This window comes from Poecilia reticulata, chromosome 15 (assembly GCF_904066995.2).
Source record: "Poecilia reticulata chromosome 15, P_reticulata-male-v2, whole genome shotgun sequence".
Taxonomy (NCBI): domain Eukaryota; kingdom Metazoa; phylum Chordata; class Actinopteri; order Cyprinodontiformes; family Poeciliidae; genus Poecilia; species Poecilia reticulata.
The window spans coordinates 20,400,214-20,411,148 of record NC_088844.1 but is presented as its reverse complement, the minus strand read 5'-3'; positions in this window follow the sequence as shown (position 1 = coordinate 20,411,148).

Below are 10,935 nucleotides of genomic sequence, written 5' to 3'. Positions count from 1 at the left end.
TTTTCCTCGTTTTATTCATTCTTATTCTGTGCTAATGTCTTGTTTTAAAAGGTTTCTGAGAGAAAATGAGCCAGTAGAAGGGCTCAACATGGCCTAAAGGGGAAAATCTTTCAGCCATTTAAAGAGTTTTCTGAAAAATCTTTGTTATAATAACTGATGTTACATGATTATTGCATTATAATTCCCTAATGATCCTTCTGGAGTTTTCTCAGACAGCAGCACCAATTCCAGGAAATTACTGCCAAGAATAAGTCTGCTCATAAGCTTCAAAACGCTACAGATCTCGTTTGGATTCTTAGGATTTTGTGTGGATTAAACAAAGCTAAAACATGCTAAATAATGAGCTTGTGTGAGGGATTTTCTCTACATTACTCTGAGACAGAAATGTTTTTTCCCCCCTTTTTTTCTTTAATTTACAGTCTTTGTTTTAATTTATCCCCCAGAAAATAAATGTAAAATTAGAATTATACACTATCTGCAGCAGAGGCTTGCCACAATTATAGTCTTGCTTTATCATCTCAAGAGCATAAAAAATTTAGTTTAATAACTTTGCAACAAGAACATTATCTTAACCATGTAAAAAAAATATCTAAATATCCTTCAAATGGACCTTAAACACTACAGTATCTTTATTCTTTTGTGGGAAACTAGAACAAAACATAGAGTAAAAACAGAATATATAAAATACATTTTTTAAATTTAAACTTTTAAATCAGCAATAAATATCAGTTATGGAGACAGAAATTAGATCTGCAACTTGTTGGTTTGAATTTCCAAAGCCAATTTTCCAATGCAAAATTATTTATACTCCTTAAAACGTTTCTGTCACCTTCAAGCTAAAAGCTAAGTGTAATATTGCGATTTTTGGTGAGCGATACAGAGTACTGCATAAGTCCTGCATTTAGATTTAGCCTGGATTTAAAGGAACTCAGTGTTTCAGCAGTTTTGCAGTTTGTTCCAGATTTATGGTTCACAGAAGCTGAATTATGCTTCTGCATCTGGAGAACCTGAATTTTGATATAACCACAGCAGATGTGTAATAAGCATATTTGTACTCTTATATAAAACCTTTATTTTTAATTTCCTTCTAAAAAAAATCCTTGTTCATATTGGTCCTTTATTCTTACTTTATTTTCTCTAAAGTCTAAAGTATTTCTATTTTTTGTTTGCTCACTATGAGCGCTCGAGAACTAAAGTCAAATTCCTTCTTTGTCCACACACAAAATTATTCTGATTCTGATGTTGAAGCAAATATTTCCGAAAAACTTCATCACATTTTTGAGCAAATTTATTGAAGGGGGACTTTTTTTTTTTTTTTCCTACTAATCGCTCATCATTCGATTGTATTCATCGATCTGATTTAACAGTAAGTTATCAGTGGTTCTCGGTATGCGATTCTGCTGAATTAATTTCCTTGGACCCTGTTGCAGGCAGAACACATGCAGGACCATGAAACAGCTTGGCTTTTACAGTAATGGGCCGATCAGGATGTTAGGCATAAAGGGGAACCTGTAATTGCATTCATTATTGAGATGAGTCTGATCCCAGCAAATTATGCCAAAAAAAAAAAAAGCAGCATACATTATCTTGCTGCGCAAAGGCCGAAAGAGAAGCCTGTGCAGAGGAAATGTGCCACAACGCCTGGACTCAGCAGCAATTTTCTGTCTCGAAGGCTTGATTCTCCTGTGAGGACGGACAGAAAACATTCCAGTGTTGTTGCTGAAGCAGCGAACACCCACCTAAAAGGACTGCAGCTTTTCCAGCTCCTTATGCTTAACAAATCGTCAGCAGGGTCTTTGTTTTACCGGAATACTGGCACATTTCCAAAGTTGTGTGAAATAGCGGGAAGAACATCTATTTCACCAAAGAAGTCTATATTTTTTCTTTCTTTTTTTTTTACACCAGCACCTGAAGTTATGCTGTTATTCAGAAAACCATTAAAGATAAATTCTTTCTGTGTTTTCTTTTTCTTCTCAGTTTTATGACTTTCCAGGCGTGCAAACAAACCGCTTTGCCACACTCCCAGTTTCTCCGAGTGAACAGAGAGATTATTCCAGAGGGAGACGGGACTGCAGTGAAATCTCCAGCAGCAGGCTGAAGTGTTTCCTCTGGGCTTCAGCTGGTGTCACTGACATGTGCCTCGCTTCTTACACTGCGGCACTGAATCCCTGCTGTTTATCAGGGACTGCTCATGTCGTTTGTTTTCTTTTTTTCTTTGAGTATCCTGTTAAATGTGAAATTCTCTGTTGAAGCTGCAGTTAGATAGCATCGCTTTGTAGTAGCTCCTGATAAAAAAATACCCACTTTCCTTCGCTCTGAATGCTATTCGTCTTCATTTGACTTTCTCATGAGGGATCTGACTGACAAGCTCTTCATAGACGAGTGTTTTTGACTTTGCCTGTTTAAATTCGATGTCCAATCAATCCTTAGAAACCCAAACAGCAGCAGACGCTAATTGAGTTTGACATCAGGTTCAGATGAGCCTGTAATCGTTAAATAATCAAAGAGAAGCGCATTTGTAATACATCTACTTGGTTCCGAGAGGATGACTATGATAAAAGAGATTTCACTCATACAACCCCTAAAAGACTATCATTTAATCTTTTAATAATTTTCCAGTTTTAAAATTACTTTTATGTCTATGTGACACATAATTCAACAGCATATATTTGATAATGAATTAAAAAAGGAGTAACAATCTGATGTGCAAACCCTTGGATCAATACTTCCTTGAAGAAACTTTTGATTCAGTTTTCCTGAGTTCACATCTGATATTAGTTACGGTGAATCTGTTTTTTTTTAAAATAAAGTTCTGCTGTCCCTAAAGGATTTTTGTTTATTGCTGTCTGCTGTGATGTCAGATGCGTTTTGTTCTTCTTAATTTGATGTTTTTGCTCCGCTGTATGAAATTAAGTCAAGAGAAGTTAATAAAAATGAGTCAAATGAAGATATTGGACAAAAGTGACTTTACAAAAAGAGGAATTTTCTCCAAAAATAATGAAAATATGAAACACAAACTGGTCAGAAAAGCTGCTGAGGGTAACACTAACACTGAACATGAATTTCTGGCAGCCACTGGTTGTGTTCTACATGTGACAAAAATCAAACAATCTCCTGCTTTCTGCATATGCCTGCACTGTGGAAGGTTGCAAAACAGAATTGATTTCTTCCAGCCAAGAGATCTTGGCATGGCAAAAATCTCCTACATCCTTGTGGGAAAATGTGTTGTTGTCTGATAAAACCAAGCTTATGCTTTTGGGCCACAATTCAGAGGCTTGTTCTGTATATTTTGGCCAAAACACAACGCAGAAACTGTTCACCAGCAAAAGAACACAATACCAAAAGCGGTGGCAGTATCATGCTCTGGGGTTGTTTTTATTTTAATGGAGCTGGAGTTTTGCGTATGAAATTACAAACAGTTCAAAATCTGAATTAAAAATAGCTAAAGATCAAGAAGGAGTTCATTTTTCAGCATCACAAACATTCAAGGTAAATACAGAACGACTTCATAGAGAAGAAAGTTATTGAACGGCCTAGTCAGAGTTCAGAACTAAAACCAAAAGAAAAACTGGGAACGAAGGTTCACCTTGCAGTTTGAGATTTGGAGATTTTTTAGCAAAGTAGAGTGGGGTAATGTTGCCAGGTTGACGTTGCATTCCTGCTGATTTTTACCAAAGAATCTTGAATGTTAATTATATCAAAAAGCTGTCCCAAATCATCAGTCGTTTTGCTTTTTTGTTTTAAAGCCTCCAAACAAAGTTGTTTGTTGTTTCACAGTTGAATTGCGCCAGATGGGTTTTCCAACACAAATAGAATGTGCTTTCAGATGAACAGTCATGGACTCATTTTCTACAGCACGAAAACACGGAAGAGTGCACAAAGAGTACCCACTGACCCTCTGTGTGTGACGCTACACAACTTTATTTCACCAAAAGATCTCCAAACACTGCTGGAAATGCAGCTGCACCATATTTCACCGCGCAACATTACGCCACATTAAGACACGTGTTGGACAGTGGACTCTGTATTGAGTTAATTCAAAGTTTATTATCTGAATTATGCAATCTATCTCTGCTCCAGTGGGCGCGTTTAAATCCACAGCTGGAAATCATCTGTTAAAACATATCAGCGCTGCTCAGTCAGTGTTGAAATTTTTTATTTTTTTTTCTTGGAAAATGCAGCAAAAAATAAAGTACAAACTGTAAATCCCGTAAAAGCAGAACAGTAAATTAAGTGACCGAAAGATTGAGATTATCTGACATTGGTAGCACAGAATGCCGAAGCTCCAAATTGATGCTCAGTACCTGTGATTTTCAGCGCTGCATTAAAACCTGACACAAACATGTAGTCGAAATCAGTGCATAAGCTCAGGAAACTCTTCCAAACAGCTGTTATCTCATTCTGCATGCAACACAACAGCATGGATCTGCTGTAAAATATTCTGGGTGCTGAACTGGCCTGTCTGCTGCCCAGATTTGTCATCCACTGAGCACACATAAAAATGAGACTCCAAACAACTGAAATTCAGTTAAACCAAGTGGAGTTGATCTGAGTTTCAAAAGGCTTTTCACGGCGAGTTTTCCCATTTTTAGCTGCTATTTCTGAAATGATCAGTAAAAAAAAAAATGAAATCATAAAATTTGAAGTTTTGCAATAAAAAAGTATTTTGTTTAGTCAAGTTTCAGACTGCAAGCTCAGGTCTTTACATGCAATATTCATGCCTCACCCTGCAGGAGTACAATATTTCAAAACGTCAGGAATCACCTTTCAGCTGAGAAAAGCTTGCCTTACGCTCGCTTTTTATGTCATCAAACTATCCAGAAAAGTATGTCAAGCATACAGCCGAGCTCTTATGGCGTCTGAACAGACCCGGAGTATGGCTGAATTAAAAGGTAGTGCGTGAAAATTGTTAAGCCGTTGTCGAAATGATCCATTTGCATACAGAGAAGCGGATCAGTCTGAGCGATGAGGCAATTACCCTTTTTACATCTTCTCCTTCAATTACCACTGGAGAGGAGGCAGAGGGTTAACAGATAAAGCCGACTCACCAGTTCAGCTAATGCACTTTGATATGATCTTTGATTAGCAGAGAGCGGCGTTTAGCAATACAGGAAATATTGGCTGTCTGCGTGGCTAAATTGTGGGAGTTCACAGCGGATAAAAGGCTAATCAAGTCGAAGGTGAGGAGAAAAGCTTTTAGCTTTAAACACCTCAGTGACTCGGGGCTGCAGGTGTTGGGGACGGCACTTTAATGAATTTTTATCGCAAAAGTCAGAAGAACAACAAAACTCCAAACTATATGCTTAACGAAAAAAAAATTATATGCACTATTTCTGGGAGTGCATTAAATGTTAGCTAATAAAACCTTGATTTAACATATTAGTTTGTGAGTGCAATTTTCAATATTGGTTGAATTCCAGCGTAAGTATTTATGATTACAATTTGCTGGATCAAGTGGTTTTGTTCTCATTGATCATGTGAGTTCATTCAGAGGAGAACAATGATGCTGATTGTCTGTTTTTTATATCAGTTATTTTGTGTGAATGACTGTCAGTAAAAAAAAACAAAAAAACAATTGAGAAATGTTTCAAGAGTTGTGGCCTAAAACATTTCTAGCAAAGCTTTAGATTATATTTCACATGTACTTGACGTATTTCATTCAATCAAATTGTATTTGTACAGCACATTTCAGCAACAAGGCATTTCAAAGTGTTTTACATCACAAAACCACAAAAATACAAAGTCACAGAACACACAGTCAACAATTGAAACATTACATTAGGTCAAGTGTCATCGTTAAATTCTTAATTGATTATGTTTAAAAAAAAACTATAAACAGGTGGGTTTTTAGTCTAGATTTAAAGGCACTCAGTGTTTCTGCAGTTTTCTCGAAGTTTGTTCCAGATTTGTGTTGGATAGAACGTGAATGTTGCTTCTCCTTGTTTGGTTCTGGTTCTGGTGATGCAAAACCAGAACTAAACAGAAGACCTGAGGGGTTTGGAAGGTTGATACAACTGCAGCAAATCTATTGTGGTGCTAAACCGTTCAGTGATTTCTAAACTAGTAACAAAGTCTATTTATTGAGCTCCAGGGAGCCAGTTTAAGGACTGTAGAACTGGTGTGATGTGCTCTATCTTCCTGGTTTTAGTCAGAACACCAGCAGCAGCATTTTGGATCAGCTGCAGCTGTCTGGTTGATTTTTTTAGGCAGACCTGTGAAGACTGTTGCAGTAATTAATGCGACTAAAGATTAACCCATAGATGAGTTTCTCTAGATCTCGCTTGAGACATTAGTCCTCTAATCCTGGTGATGTTCTTCAGGTAACAGAAGGCCGACTTAGTAACTGTCTTTATGTGACTGTGAAGGTTCAGGTCAGAGTCCATCACTTCTCTCAGGTTTTGGGCCTGATTGCTGGTTTTTAGTTGCAACAACTGAAGCTGTCTGTTGACTCAGCTCCTCTTTAGGTCCAAAGATAATAACTTCAGTTTTGTTATGACATTTCTCACTTTTTTGTCAATACAACAGTCTTTTTTTCTATTTACAGCTCTATACAGTGACAGTATTCAAGACAGAGCTGTTATAGATATCTTATCATCAAACAAGGAAGAGCATGTCTAGTTTACAGGGTGAAACTGAAAATGCCTTCCTGGAGTCAGAAAAATGACTGATTAGCCTTGAAGAACTAAGATAAAGGCCAAATGTTGATTTATCTGTATTCTTTTCAGATTTTTGTGTTCTCTGTCTAGAACAGGTTTATATTTTTCGTTTAAATGATGAAGAACTCATTGTTCCAGGCTCAGAGAGCTTCTTTTTGGTAGGCTGCATCCTCCTTTACCTGTTTGTTTTGGGGGTGGGAGGTTTGCCGTTGTTGTTGTTTACATCAGTGTACAGAGTACACTTAATCAAAAACATGCAAAAACCCTATTAAAATGAAGACATGCAACAGTTGCATAGACATTAATATGTCTGCCGTCTTCATAATTATAGAGAAACCCAAAGTTATTCAATCAAACTGAGAAACTCAGAAAAAAAATCTTTTCAATTAGCAAGGATATATGAATAAAGATTGATGTGAAACGGCATCAAATTCAACATAATTACATAGCTCAAAGCATAATAACTGCTTCAGACTGAGACGATGAATGCAATGCCTTCTAAAAATAAAGCAGGCGTTTTAGTGTGGTTTTCACTCACTTGTAGGGCAAAGACAAGTTCTCATTATTTAGGCCCGAGCTGTAAAAAAAAAAAAACTATTCTAAAAATGAAGGTGGTTAAATAGCTTTTGAATTGCAAATCAGTGTGCAGCGTTCACAACTCGGTGTCTCTCAAGTGGAGCATAAATCCTACAGATGATGGAAAAACTGTGATAATACAAGATTTTTCTCTCCTGGGTAGCTGATGGTCTGGGTTTGCATATTTTTAGAAAATGTCTAAAATACAGACTAAACAACTCTGAATATGTACAGAATTTCAACTTTTGATTGTGAGGGGAGGAAAAAAAAACTGCATACAAAAGATCTTCCTCAACCTCCTCTTCCTCATTTCTCTGTGTGAGCAGAAAAAAAAAATACACTGCAGCTAATGTTAAACCCGCTGACTGCACTATCACTCAGCTATCTGTGACTGCCTTCACTTCACCTCCGCCTGAGGCAGCAGAATTAATATGTGAATGAAACGTACGCATTTAAGTTCAATAGCAGGCAGAGGAAATGTAGAGCGATGAGGAAGAGTACGTTTATATTAGGGGGTCTAATTAGTCTGCAGGTTCAGGCATTAAGAAATAACGAAACCCTGTTATTATAAAGTCTGTCTTATGTTAGTGGAACGTAAGAGCCACAACAGAGAGAGAGAGAGAGAGAGAACTTGGCTTTATTTGCTCTACCCTATAAAGCTGCAGACAGAAGGGGGAAAGATAAGAGGAAGGAAGGACAGGGCTGAGTTTTATTTCATGTTGTTTTTCTCTCTCCCTCTCTCTCTACAGCCTCAGCAGTGCTTCACAAATTACTCTCCTCATGAGTCCGTTGTGTGTTCCTCATTATCCTTTAGGAACCCCTCGGTCTCTATCAGCTCTGGTCTGGAGCAACAACAAGAGAGCACGCAAGGCATGGCAACAAAGGTGGATAAATTAATCGATAAATAAAAATACTTTGACAGGTCAAGCAGTGGCGGTGCGACCTATCGAAGGAAAATGGGGTTTAAAACAAGACAAATGGAAACAGAATAGCCTTTTTTTTTCTACTCCCAAGATAGATGCAGCAGACATGATTTTCAGATTGAAATAAAATACCCATGAGGCTGTTCTGAAATGACATATATACCAGACGTGGCGACATATAGTGTGAGTCATGGACAAGACTGGAGCTGTTTCAGATGCAGTGTCATACACCAAAACCAGAACTCAACGCATTTCAATTCAAAAATACTTCAATAATCTCAAAAGAAAACTAAATTCTGTCCTGCTCATATTATCCTTAAGGAGTCGTTGTGAATGGTGATGCTGTGAGCAGGAATGATCTCCAGGAGCAGTCAGTCTTGCAGTGATTGTAAATAGGGCTCTGACTGAAGACTGTTGCTGTATGACAGTGTCATGTCTATTATGACACGCTAACAGCTCAATAGCCGGACATGTCCTGGATGAAAACATCAGTCGTTGCCAAGCAAGTCTAATCCACCTCCTTTGCTTTTGCTGCTCCTCCTTAAATCTCTGTCTGGCTTTATGGTTACAAAGCCAGGCAGAGAGATGTTGGAGTTGGGGATATGAAGCTTGCCCATTCTGAGATGGTTTGAACTTCCCCCTTTTCTCTGCATCCATGAAGCCTATTTTTCACCTCCTCTGGGAATTGGGGTCACAGATCAAGTATTCTGTTGGAAAAGCAATACTTTGTTGCCATGGTTACACATTATATCAACAGTCTGGAAGTAAGAAAGAAAGAGCAAAAATCCTTCCTGCTGCACAGCATCTAAAACCAGAGGGACAAATTGTCCAAACATGCAATGCCTCAGCCAAAAAGCATTATGAACACAGTAAACTGACTGCATTTACATATATATATGTTATAGGAGTAAAATATATTTTTGAATACACATTTCAACCTTAATAGTTCACCTTGAAAGTTTGTAACCATTGTAATACTTAATTTAATTACTAAACAATGTTTTTTAAAAAAACTCTGAATACATTTGCAAGGTACCGTGTGTAGGGTCTCTTTGTTTATTCTTGAGTGTGTGGCGCTGCGTTACTTCAAACCACTAATTAGCCTTATTAAAAATGATGAAAGGCACTCTATTGATGCAATTTTCCTAATTTAGAACCACCAGGCATCATAGGACAGCAAAACTTTGCAAAGCACAGCTTCTCTTCACATTTAACCATCTTATTTTGAGAATTGCATTAAAAGCTACCTTGACATTATGCCTTTTCTATATGTTTGTTTCAGCAAACAGAAGTAGGATCTTCAGCCAACGCTGGACTTGCATGTCTTCTTGGCCAAGAATGTAAACGATGAAAAGTAATTCTTTCTGATGCGGGCTTGTGTTGCCGGGTCCAGATTACTTTAAGTATTGAGGAGAAATGCTTTGCCTGTTACCATTGGTCATTTTGACACTTTCTGTTTAGCCTCTTCCGAGAACGCTACTTTTAATCTGTCATTTCAGAATAAAGCGAGAAGGAAAAATGCTCGGCTTTTGCCGCCTGGTGCATAATTTAAGCAAATGGGAGGGCTGCATTTAAAACATAAATTTCTCCTTGAGCAGCTTTAAGACCATGTGATGACCGCATCGCAGAGGGCAGACGGAGTTGTAACATTTTATAGGGTCGTCTAATGCTGCATTTTACCCTACTTACCCATTTTATTTCATAAAACACTCGACTCGGGCCAGACAGGGAAGCTTGTCCTCCAGTGTGTTTGGGATATGAATAGTTTATGAGTGTGTTGTTTGCTGCTCTCAGTGTATTATCACTGAAAGGCAAGGAGATGTGAAGAGACATGAAATAAAGTTTAACATTGAAAATAAACTCACATAATTCCACTCTGTGGTGTCTGTTTTAAGTGATCTGGCTCTGCAAAAAAAAAATAAATAAATTATAAATGGGTTGACGTGAAGATGCACTAGGCAACCAGGCTGGAAGTTATGCAATAGTGTAGAGTGATCATGTGGCTACAGTGTAAAAACAAAAGTTTCTAATTTATGGTAACATACTGTATTTATACGGTACAATTCTGCTGCCAGTATTTTTCTGTAAATTTGAGACGATTTTTTTTTTTACAGTGTGTGTTTTCATTGACTACAGTTTGCCTTTATTAACATTTTTAGTAACATCTTGGGATATTTCAGTTTAGTTAATGTGACAAATGAGCCTAATCTGAATCCATAATCTAATTTATTAAATATGACTGTAAGTAGTCCAGAATAGTGAGATGGAATTGAAATGAGACACAGTTATCAAAAATATGTGGAAACAAAAATCCTGAGAAAATGTGACAGCAGTTGTCACATTTTCGGATATACTCGATCCATTCGGCTGTCTTTTAGAGTATGTTTCTACCAGTTAGAGACATTTAGTCAATACTTTTTTTCCTCTCAACCTCAATATTCAATTGGATTTAGGTTTGGACGTTTTTACAGGTTAACCTCCTTCCTCCCACCCTCAAGTCTTTTGTAATCTCTAACAGATTTTCTTCTAGGATTGCTCTGAAATGATCTTCTCTCATCTCACTGTGTTTCAGTGATGTGCAGGGTTAGTTTTCTATGACACGTGGCATTTCCCATTAGTTCAGATCAATATTAAAATAAGGAGACAAAACTGCTATTTTCTTACAATGTCACATTAGAGAGTCTCTGTTTAGAAAAATACCCTGCTGGGTACAAAAGATATTTTCACTGATAATTAGTTACTCTGAAGCTGCTGCTTTCCGGGCAGCTGAAAGCTACACC